The 12,716-nt window shown below is 41.4% G+C and overlaps 1 protein-coding gene across 1 annotated transcript in view; it reads right to left on the reverse strand.

The window, feature by feature from the left end:
- Window positions 1-10,899, reverse strand: part of ZFX (zinc finger protein X-linked) — a 43,846-nt gene extending 32,947 nt beyond the window's left edge. The window contains exons 1-2 of the mRNA XM_080909903.1: window positions 10,876-10,899; window positions 2,942-3,007 (exon numbers count right to left, since the gene is read on the reverse strand). The gene's annotated coding sequence lies outside the window, so the exon portion shown is untranslated. The remainder of the gene's footprint in view (window positions 1-2,941; window positions 3,008-10,875) is intronic.
- Between the last annotated feature and the right edge of the window lie 1,817 nt (window positions 10,900-12,716).

A 12,716-nucleotide genomic window follows, 5' to 3' on the forward strand; every position in this document is an offset into this window, starting at 1 on the left:
CTGTCTTCAGACACACCAGAAGAGGGTATCGGATCCATGTGGTTGCTGAGAATTGAACTCAGGACCTCTGGAAGAGCAGTCAGTGCTCTTAACCACTGAGCCATCTCTCCAGCCTCTATCTATTATTTTTAATTGAATTTCTGAGAAACAGTCTATTTATATTCCTATCTGTCCTGGAACTCCTATATAGACCAAGTTGGCCTTAAACTAGAGATCTACCTGCCTCCGCCTCCCCAGTGCTAGGGTTAAAGTCATGTGCCATCATGCCAAACTAACTATAAACACCGTCAGGATCACTGTCCTACCCACTAATACTAAAAGTAACTAACAGTGAGTGACTCCACACTATACCTAACCTACATAAACATATGATTTCTATTACTGCTATTCCTTAATACATTATACTAACACCAGTAATAGTCTCCATGAATCATAAACATTGGTAAGAATACTGGGGAACAATGTTTTATAATTGGCAGTTGCAGAACTGTAGAATGTATTTCTATACTAATGTTGTTTTAATACAATTAGCAATAGGCTTTGCATATATAATTTAGTAAATCCCTGAATCATTAAACAAAAGAATGGGATGGATTTGCCATATAAGACCAGCAATAAACATACTCCAAGATGACCATCAACTAGTGTTTTTAAACTATACAATCTTTCCCTGGAACTAAAGAATCAACTAAGGAAGAAATAATCTAAGAGTTTTTCTCCTAAAAAGTATGAAGACAATAAAACACCACTAAACTAAAAACATAATGATTAAAGTATGGGGAGCTGATAAAAAAATGGAAAAACATCTAAGAAAACTGTAAATCAATGAGGGGACATGGAAATTACCAGCACTTTGTTAGACAGAGAGGCAACTCTGTGGTAAAGTGTGTGCCTGTCATGTGAAGGACTCAATCCCTAGTACTGGGAAAAAAGAAAGGAGGAGGAGGAAGGAGGGAAAAATTAATGTAATTACTACAAAATGTTTAAAAATAAATAAAATTGTTAAATACAACTCTTTCAAAATAAATCACGTTTTCCCCCAACTATATGAACTATGCCATAACACAAAGCTTTATCAATTATGTTTACAAAATTTCCCATTTAAAACAAAACCATTATAGCACCTTCGCAGAGTGGGGTACACCTAGACCTTAAATCATTAATAACTCAAGAGCTAAGAATGCAGCCTTGTGGCAATCCTTGGTGTTTAAAAATCATTATGTTTAATCTTTACAAACCAAAAGAACTTTGACTATTTCCATGTTTTATTTTACATGTACTTTATGCTCATTGTAACTAGTAAGATTTCAATGCATACTATCAAACCTTTTAAAAAAATCAAGTACTAAAATATATTCATAGTTTTATGCAAAATGCTTTTAAAATCTGTACATTTATCTCTTTTTAAAAATAAAGTTGTTTAATTAAAAAAACATGAGGGCTGGAGAGATGGCTCAGCTGTTAAGAGCACTGACTGCTCTTCCAGAGGTCCTGAGTTCAAATCCCAGCAACCACATGGTGGCTCACAACCGTCTGTAATGAGATCTGATGCCCTCCCCTGGTGTGTCTGAAGACAGCTACAGTGAACTCATATAAATAAAATAAATCTTTTTTAAAAACTTAGCTATTTTGAACTTCAAGTCAAATATTTGTAAATAAGACTTATATAAAAAATAATAAGAGTACTGTGCTTGATGGTGTACACCTTTAATCTCAGCACTGGGTAGGAAGCAGGTAATTTCTGAGTTCAAGGCCAGCCTAGTCTGTATATTGAGTTGCAGGACAGTCTGATAGTGAGACTATCTCATAAAAAATTTAGTAACAGTATATATCCACTAAACATACAGACAGACATTAACACAATATAATCGTTACAGTGTTAAAGGAAGGAGCCAAATAATGATCAAAATTAATCATTTAAAAAGAGAAGAAAGCCAAGTGTGGTGGCGCTCACCTTTTATCCCAGCACTTGGGAGGCAGGGTAAATGTTCAAGGCCAGTCTGTTCTACAGAGCAAGTTCCAAGACAGCCAGGGCTACACAGAAAAGCCTTGTCTTGAAAAAAACCAAACCAAACCAAACCAAAACCAAAACAAACAAAAGTTACAGTATGTTTTGGATCTACTAAAATGTATTATATGCTATTTGATCTTATTATAAATTATCCTTGTTCCTCAATTTGATTTTCAAGTTGCTTGCTGTTGGTATAACAACTGAGTTTTGTTATTAGTCAATGTTCCCCAACCATGATGCAATGAAGTTGGAAAAGCCAGAACATGGGCACAGTGTACATGTCTGTAAACCCAGCACTTGGGGAGATAGAGGCAAAAGGATCAAGAGTTATGACTAGCAACAAGTTTGAGGCCAGCTAGTAGTACATGAGACCTTGTCTTTAATAGAAAGATCAATGTATTGAAAAAGACAATGTATTTAGAACCATTTAATAACAAAAATAAAGTATCAAAATCATAAGATCCAGTTATCAGAGAAAAAAATTAAATTTCAATACATGTAGTTCAAAAATTGGTTAAATACTAGTAAGCAGCCTCCAACTTAGTTTTTTAAATGCCAGGTCACATAGAAACAAAGTAGAAATAAAGGCATAACAGTGCCAAGAATAGAAACACCCATAAAATAGAAACATCCATAAAATGAACAGTTTGAAAAATCTGATTAGCACAGGCTAGATACTGACAACGCATAAGAAAAATGGAAATTAAAGTCAATTTCTTATCATCAAGGAAACCTGTATTTTATGTCAAGGAAAGTTTATTTTGTATAAATCCCCCCACAAAAAAAAACTCAAAAGCAAAACAGATATACCACAAGAGAAAGGGGGCTATTAATAATACAAACCCACATCTACAAAAAAGAAGAAACCAAGTACAGTTTTACAAATGGAGTCTGTCTACCTTTCAATGATCGGATCTCTATGCAACAGACCTGTTTCAAAAAAGAGGGAATGCTCCCCAATTCATCTTACAAGGTTAGCTGGGCAGTTATACGCACCTGTAGAGAGACAGAGAGAGGAAAAAAAAAACAATAAATTATCCTATGTCATTATCTTGAACTTTCACTTAGATTTACCAAAACAACTTTTAGAATTATTTGGGTAGTGTTTTTATAGTTTTATACACATATGCATATGCACAAACACATACATGTTACACACATACACACACACACACACACACACACATACCCATGTGTGAAAGAATTAGTAGGGTATTCCTAATTTACATTCAGGGTTCTACTGTATTCCTGTTCAATTGTTTCTAACAAAACCATTTTGTCAGCAAGTGCTCAGAATATAGCATTTCCTAATAGGCTTTACTATTGTAGGATTTTCTTTCAAAGCAGACAACCATTTATAACAATGAACATACTCTTTAAAGTGGTAGCAAAATATAACTATGTGCCAGGCAGTAGTAGTGGACACCCTTAATCCCAGAAATTTAGGAAGCAGAGGCAGGCAGATCTTTGATGAATTCTAGGCCAGCCTGGTCTACAGAGTGAATTTCAGGACAACCAAATTAAGAGAGAAACCTATCTTTTAAAAAAACTGAATTTTTACATGAAGTCCTAGGTTCAGTCCCAAGCATCATATATATAGTGTTGTCTAAAAGACTATCAAAGAACTTGGCATAATGGTACATATCTATAATCTTAGCATTCTGGCTACAGAGGCTAGAGGATCAGAAGGTCAAGAGTTATTCTTGGGTATATACAGCTAATTTGGGAACAGCCTACAACACATGAAGGGGGGAATGGAGGGAGGGAAGGAGAGAGAAGACACAGACAGCTTGGCAAGAAGAACACTGGTCTAGCATATGTTAATCACTACGTTTAATCCCTGATAGCACCAAAGGGGGTTCAGGGTGAAGGGACAGAGAACAAACAAAAGAAATTTTGTTTTACAAAGGCAAGAAAGATGAGATTAGTGTTTCTACTAAAGGTAAAGGCAAACACAATAAAAATCCAATAGTTTTTCTCAGAAATTGAAAATCTAACCCTAAAATAAGTAGCAACAAAAACAGCTAAAATAGTCCTTTAAAAATGAACAAGTTAAGACGTAATTATAAAGCTAGCATCATGAAATCAAGGTAGCAGTGATAGAACTAGCCAAACAGGTCAATAAAAACAGAAACAGAAACTAAAAGCAGATGTGGAGCCAATGAGATGGCTCAGTGGGTAAAAGGAACTTGCCATCAAACCTGACAACCTGAATTCAATCCCCAGGACCCAGATGGTGGAGAGAACCGACTCCTGCAGGTTGTCATCTGACCCCAGACACATCCCCACATATATACACAAAAGTAAATAATGTAATGAAAGTTTAAGCAACATAAAATGAAAACACGTGCAGATGTATATAATACACTATGCCTCAAGGGAGGCAGACTAAACTCTCTGAGAAATGCAAAAATAAATGAGATTCCCTACATCACCAACAGAGAAAAAATTCCAGATAAATTGTATATGAAAAAGCACATAGCCAAGCACTGGTGGCACACGCTGTTAATCCCAGCACTTGGAAGGCAGAGGCAGGTATATCTCTGAGTTCTAGGTCAGCCTGGTCTAGAGTGAGTTTCAGACAGTCAGAGCTGCACAGAGAAAGCCTGCCTCAAGAAAAAAGCAAAGGAGAGCATGATACCATGATTACCTTGAAGAATTTCTAGAGAGAACACACGTGTACACACACACACACACACACACACACACACACACACACACACACACGGGGGGGGGAGGGGGAATCACCCAAAAACTGGCTACCTTCACATTAAGACCTCCAACACAAAAAGTAAACAAAGCTACAAAAAAAGCCACAGAGTAGGAAGATACTTTCATCGTATACAATCACAAATCTTTTGGATCTACAAAATAAAAATATCCACAAACCATAAGAAAAAGGCAACAGTTCAACACAAAAGTTGATCAAGGACTTATGCATAAACAATTCCCAGAAAATTCAATTGGCCAGTAAATTTAGAAGGAATCCAACTCCAAAAGTAACCCAATAAATGGAAAATAAACAAGAACAAGGAGATTGCATTTATACCCAACAGATAGGGGAAACAGCAACATCTAATCTTTTGGCAATGATCTGGAGAACTAAACTCAGAAACAACTGGTGAGAGTGTCAAATGAAATGCAATTTGGCCTTTTGGCAATTCCCAGTAAAACTGACAATGTACAGACTTCCTCAATAGAGCAACTGCCTGCAAGTCTACTACAAGATGGAGACTGAGGATGCTCACAGCAGCACTGCTAGGAACTGCAAACAGCCTAATGTGTTCCCTATAAAAATAAATAGATCAGTGTTTTTATATATTAAAATACAGTATTAGTGAAAGTTTGCTTAGCTCCTGAAAACACCTTGCTGATACCCAGTACTGCTTGCCCCCCAAAAGTATGAATGAAATACAACAGTAGTTTTCAAACTTTTTGGTTTCAGGACTCTTAGGCTTTCAAAAATATAGGAATCTAAGACGTTTTTTATGCCACTCATACTTAGAAAGGTTTAAATTAAGAGTCCAATATAGTGGCACATGCCTGTCACCCCAGGATTTCAGGTTAAAAGCATAATTACCAAGTTTCAGGCCCCTCTGGAACTAGAACAATATCTTGTCTTTTTTTTAAGCATTTAAAAATTTTATTATACATGCATGGATAACATTTTAGAATGTTAAGTTTTTAATATTGATACTATTTTATATTTCTGCAAATCTAATGACTCATTTCATAGAGGGAAGATAACTTTCAACTGTTTCTGCACTTACTCAATTATAATATCATGGATCATGTATTCTCTAATACCTGAATAATATGCAGATGAATGTAAATAAAAAGGGCAAATGACAGCAGTATGAATATAATTCTGACCTCATAAGCCTCCTCTAAGACCATTAGGGACCTGGAAGAATCCCTTTAGCACACTGGAAAGCCAATAAATTGGACCAGTAGAACTATGTTTGGTATTTGGGAGGTGTTGGCATACCCCTTTTAATCCCAACACTCAGGAGGTAGAAGCAAGCAGATCTCTGAGTTTAAGGCCAGGTTCCAGGACAACCAGGGCTACATAGAGAAACTCTCTCTCAAAAAAAACATAAATAAATAAATAAGCAAGCAAGCAAAACATTTTCAATATATATAACAATGCACAATGGATAAAGTTAAGACACATAAAGCAATACCCAATATCTAGTTACATACATATTATAACAATGGTTACATGTAGAAAAGAGGAATAAAGTTATAAGCTGTGAGACTATTTCATTAAAACATCACAACAAACTAAAATCTGTCAACTCATTAACACTCACTTTTCAAGTACTTCATAATTTTAAACTTTAAACAAACAGCTATATACATTAAGGCCATTTAGTTTCTTTAAAATGTACTTCCTGCTGAGAAAAAAATGTTTTAAGATTACATGGATTTTTAAAATGCTGTCTGGATAAACAATTTGGCAGGAGAAAGAGCAGTAATTGGCTATATTCCAATCAGATATGGGGCAAGGATAGAGGTTACTCAGCACCTGAGTTTGACCTACTGTCCTAACAAGATAGCTGTGCCTTAAAATGAATATCCCCTGGTCAAAGAACATATGGGATAGATAACTGAATTTGAATAGCTGAAAATTATTCAGCTAAATCAAATTTACTGAGCCCAATAATTTAGATAATTGTTTGGGAAGATGGTGATCATATGCCAGGTACTACTTGGGGACAACAACAAATGAGAACCTGTGTCTACATTCTACTTAGAGGACAAAAATACATACATTAAAACATGAAAGACTAAATGCTAAGGATGTCCACATTGTTTCACAGAACAAAAAAATAACAACTCAGGAACACTGATAGTGTTAACAGACAGAGTAAGAAATGGGAGTTGTTTGGGGACCCTAAGCTTTAAAAATAATCCTATGTGCTGGATATGTTTGTTTTCAGCTATTAGACACTTCAAATGCTGAATTAGACACTAGATATGTGGGTATGGTAAGAGACATTGAGCTAACAGAAGATTCCAGAGAGAGAAGCTAACCCACCATAAGCTAACCCCGCCATAAGAGAGAGAAAAAGCACAGTGTGTGTGTGTGTGTGTGTGTGTGTGTGTGTGTGTGTGTGTGTGTGTGAAACAGAACACTTCCTTGACAACATGAGCATGTGGTAGAAATTTCCTGACTTGGGAATTACTGGGTTTAGTAAAAGGTGAAGTGGAAAGTTAAAGAAAAGAGAAGACAGGTGAGGTTTCTGTACAATAAGCAAACCAAAAAATACTTGTAAGGACAGGAAAACGAACCAGCAAAGTTGCAGGAGACCAAATTAGGCAAGGTTAATCCCTGCACTCAGAGGTGAAGTCTACCATAATGACTTGCAGGACAGCCAGGACTACATACACAGAACTCTGTCTCAACCAAAAATAATTGACAGAGCTCCATCCCAAAGGAGGAAGGCCAACATGTGTGCAGACAGCAAGAGAGAGGTAGGGCAATCCTTATATAGACAAAGGCAAAGTGAAAAGCATATATGGGAAAAAAAAATCAAGACTAGGAAGAGAAACTGACAACCAGATAACTGGTTAGACTTTCAGTTAGGGTAAAAAAAAAGGGGGGGGGCTCTAAGCCAGTTGTGGTGATAGCACATGCCTCAGGAGGTTAGGCAAGATATTTAGGAGACTGATGCTAGCCAGGTTACTTAATGAGACTGGGTCTCAGAATAACCAAAATTTGTATCTTTTATGAAGGTGAAGGATCTCGAGGGCCTTTTAACTGTTTTTTAAGCTTAAAAATGAATCACCACTGTGCATAAGCATAATTACCACATTATCAGTAAGAATTTGGATAGAGTAAACATTTTCAAGCAATGGGAGGGTTAATGTCTTTGAAAGAATCTATGAGCACTTTTCTTTAAAGGAAATTGCAAAAAAACAGAAAGAAATCACCATCTAGAAAGTGGACAGAAGTCAGACTAGTATCTTGTTTACCCAAGACTGACAAGGTAGCAATAGTGTTCCACCAGTCAGCTCTCCAAACTATCAGGCTCTGTGACCTCTAAGGTAAAGAACTTTGTATATAACCATTCCTGGTAGAAACTATACACTTGACAATCTTCCTAATTATACGAACTGACTCTTATTTCACCTCAATCTTGAATATCCACTATCTAGCTTTTTACAAAGAACCACTTAACTGTACCAATTAACCCTAAGAATTTCACACTGTATATTATGCATTCTGACTGCTCTCAATCCCCAACCCCCACCTCGACACTCAAGAACTGCAGCTTAAAAGCCTTTTTAAAGAAAATTTTTAAATGTGATTTTCTTTTTTAGATTTGTTTTCAATATGCATGCAGGATGGCCCCAAACTCACAAAAACCCCCCTGCCTCTGCCTCTGAATGCTAGGGTGAAAGGCATATGCCGCCGCCACCACCCAGCTTAAGAGAACTTCTTTGCCATAGCCTCTAGGAAAACTACTCTCCAGGAGCAATATTTCCAACTTGTTGCTGTCTACGAAAGTGAAGACGCTGAGAGTGAATAAATACATAACTGTGAAACACATTTCCCACATAAGCATCTAGTTAAGTCAAATATTAATCAAAAATGCAGGAAGGCTTGCTTAGCAAGTAACCTTAGTTAGCCTCTCAAACAAAACTCTCAGCAGGGAGAAAAACAGATTGCAAAGGGCAGCTGAACGCCACTGCTTTTTAATAACCATCCTTCCAAACTACTTTTCAAAACTGACTGCCTAAAAGTCATCATGGCACCACTTGTAGGTTTTATTTCTCATCTTCAAGGAGCACCAGTCTTAATTTTCAACAATGGTAAATGACATTATAGGAAATTCAACTGTTTACTACAGAAATAAACAACTCTGAGCAAAACATTATTTACAGCGAGTATAGAAAAAGAAGCAACTGCCTAACGAAAACAGATCATTCAAAAATGTAATAAAATACTTTAAAGAGGTAATAAAACCTGGCTTCTGACCACTCTTGGTAACTATCGTCACTATGAAAACACTGGTCAGCCTACAATACAACCTACTTCTCTCACACTTACTCTAGCCCACCAGAGCTGACAGCTATCAAGCACAGATCCAGTTGTTATCCTTAGAGTCTGAGGACTCCCCCCTGACTCTGACTGCTCCCCACGGAGCAAGCCCTTCCATCATTCACACTGCAACCCACCTTTCCAAGCCTCCTACCTATACTATCCATTTCAGCCAAACAGTAAATACTTGACGTTCTCTAAAGAAACTTCACCCTTGAAATGCCCTTTGCCTGTCTGGGCCACTACCTAAAAACACCGGGCTTGTAACCTCAAAATGCCACCTATTTCAAAAACTCATTCCTGATGCTTCCATCGGAAACCATGCCACCTCTGAAATCCCAGAGTATCTCGGTTGTAGCTTTCGCGCCGCACTTCTTACATTTCAACATTTGCTCTTCTACCTCTGAACAAACCTCCCACAGCCACCACCTACAAGAACCCCCTTACTTTCTTAGCACCTAGCACGGCTAGCATGGGACGCCGAGATTACCAGAAAAGTTGTGCGGAGTGAGAACGAAAAAAAACTTTCGCGGGGTGGAATTCCACTCTTAAAACCCTCACATACGATCTACCACAGCAAATTAATGAACGCTAGATAATACATCACATTACATTGTTCTATAAGAAAATAACTTCTGCCCTTCAGTTTTCCTCAATTAAGAAAAAAAGCATATACCAAAATTTAAACGCAGCCTCCCAAGAAACTTGTTTCCACAGAAAGGGGCACAAAAACTTCCCTCCGGTAGTGAGCCTTCCGCTTTCGTAGGATGCCTTTTCCCCCCTATTGGTCAAAAGAGTGGTGAGAACTTTCCCATCACTTTTCTTTCTTTATTCACAGACTCGAGAAAGCAACGATTGGCGGAGAAGAACCGCACCAGGGTCACCCTAACGGCCACGTCTACCTCTGAGAAAATAAAGTAATAATAAAATGCCTCCGGCTCCACTACTGCCACCGCTGCAGATCACCGTAAAGCGGCAGCAAGCCCCAGAGAAAGGCTCGAAGCCGCGGGGCAATACGGATGAGGTGGCTTCGGCGCCAAGACTGCCGCGATGGCCGCCTGCGGCAGCTGAGCTGAAATACAGCGGAAACAGCAGCCAGTCACGGGGCTGTGGGAGGCTGGGCAGGAAGGTGGCGCTGCCGCCAAGCGCCTGGAATCCAAGTGCTCATCATGGCGACGAGGGCAATGGCCGCCATGGGGAGCGAACACGCCCCTGCGCGCACACTCGACGCCGCGCCCGGGCTCCGGTACCCGTAGCCAGCGCCGCCACTGCCCGCTCTCACACCCCCCCTCACGGGCTGTAGCGGAATTTTCTCCTCAGACACCGCCTTCAAAATGGCGGCTCCCCCTCCCGGCAACCCCCTCAGTCGTACCCTGCAGCAGGCGCCGATCGTCCGCCATCTTGTCCCCCGTCCCTCTTTTCCCCCCCCTCGCCGATATTTACATAGCGAAAATCGGCCGGGCCGGCCTGCGGCCTTCACCTCATGCCTGCAGCCTTAGCCTCCTCGCCAGGCCTCGCCCCCGCACGGTGCCCCGGGTCGGCCGCGTCGCCCACCCAGGACCCCTCAACCGCCTCCCCAACCGCCGGGCAACACTGCCCCGGACCCCGCCCGTTTACAGAGCGCGCATTTACCGCCGTTCTGAACACCCGGGCGCCACCCCGGGCCTAACTGCGGCCTCCTCGGGGCCTGCTCGGCGTCGCGCGCCACGCCGCCCGGCCTAGCGCGGGAGGGCGCCTTGCGGGCCGCCGACCAGGCCGAGACCAGGCCGCCGCGCGCGTACCAGGCCCTACGGCCGCAGTAGCACCCTGGACTCACCGGACAGTCGTGCGGCGGTCGGCGACGGTGGCGGGTGCTGCAGGCCGGCCTTTCTCTGGAGCACTGGGCCGGGCTCCGGCTGGTGGGGCGGGCGGAGGGAGGGAGGAGGGGCCGAGCTCGGAGCTGACAAAAAGCGGCCCAGCTCCCCGGCACGGGCCCGCCGTCAGCACGTCACGTCACCGCCGGGGAGAGAGACCCAGGAAAATGCGGAAGGATAGATGGGCCCCCTCCTCCGCCCGGTGGGTCCCTCTGACGCCCCGGGTTGGCGCCGTTCACGCCCCGCAACCGGGGAGCCCAGTGGCCTCGCTGCGGCGGGGTCTCCGGCGGCCTGAGTTTCCGTGACAGCGCCCCCCTTCTTTCCACCTCCGCGCTCCCGCCCGCCACCGCCGCCACACACACGCCGCTGCCACCGCCGCCTTGGCTGTAAAGTCCGCACGAGGCCGTGGCCCGCGGACCCCGTCGAGAGGCGGGAGGCCCGGGCCACCCCCCACCATGTTTGTGGGCCGCAACCACCCCCCGGGGGCCTCCAGGGAGACCTACCGCCTCTCCGCGAGGGTCCTGGCCTGAGGCGGTGGCTCGAGTTGTTTGCAGGCCCTCAGATCCCCCTCCCGCCATAAATGTGTGTGTGGTGTGTGTGTGTTTTCATCCCCGGTGCCTGGGGATGAAGATAAATTTAGCAACCCTCGCCGTCCCCTGCCTTCCCTTAAAAAAAAAATAAAAAAAAAAACAACTTTGAAACAAAATGAAAATGGGCTTGCCAATTTGAATGGTGCAGGCAAAGTGGGGGGTACCTAGAACAACTACCAACTCCCCGTTTTTTTTAATAAGCTTTCTGTCAGAAAGCCAAATTGGTCTCTTTGGAGGAGGGGGTACATTCTGAAGACTCTAGCACACTAGTCTAGGGAACAAATTTTTAGTGGTATAGAAACTACAGGTGTGTTACACTGGAAGTGTACGAATCATAACTTTATGTTTCAATAATAATGGTACACATTCTACAATTATCTAGGGGGTGTTTTTAAATAAAATTCTTAAGTCTCTTAAACCCTAAGAAGATAGAGAAGGAAGTTAGCTGATTCGACAAAATACAAACTTAAAAATTAGAATTTTGTGTTTTCCCTCTGTCCTTATTACTGTGTTACATTTTTTTTCGAGACAGGATTTTTCTGTATTACCCTAGTTGTCCTGAAACTTGCTTTGTAGACAAAGCTGAACTCGAGATCTGCCTGATTCTGCCTCCCAAGTGCTAAGATTAAAGGCATATGCCACCACCGCCCAATTATGTTACATTACAATACTGAACTGGGGGGCTAAACAATTAAAAGTTACCGGGAAAACATAAAATCGTGTAGTTTGTATATTAATGTAGACTCTGACATGCTATAACCCTTTGCGATGTACTAGGGGGATGTAAGACCATGAATGTTTGGGGATATAGTCCAGGCTGACAATTTCTTGTCTCAGCCTCCCAAGTGCTAGAATCATAGACAAGTCCTCAGACACCCAACTTGACATTGGCAGAGACAATGTTCCTAGCTGTTTTCCCATAGTTAAGACATTTTTAAAGAACAAAGAACAAAAATGATAAAGCAAATAGCATACAGGTGTAAACTGTATTTAAACAGGGGGAGGGGTGTGTTTTAATTCCAAGTATGTAAATTGTTGTGTCAGACACCGTACAATCATAAAAAATTGTTGTTTTTTAAAAGGAGACAAGCATGGTAACTCAAACCTATAATCTCCACAATCCAAAGGCTAGGTCGAAGAGGATTTTGGCAAGTTTGAGGCCAGAGAGTGCTATTGACTGTCAGCAGGGGAAGGGGTCTGGGGGGATTCTCTTG

This window comes from Micromys minutus (assembly GCF_963924665.1).
Source record: "Micromys minutus genome assembly, chromosome: X".
Taxonomy (NCBI): Eukaryota; Metazoa; Chordata; class Mammalia; order Rodentia; family Muridae; genus Micromys; species Micromys minutus.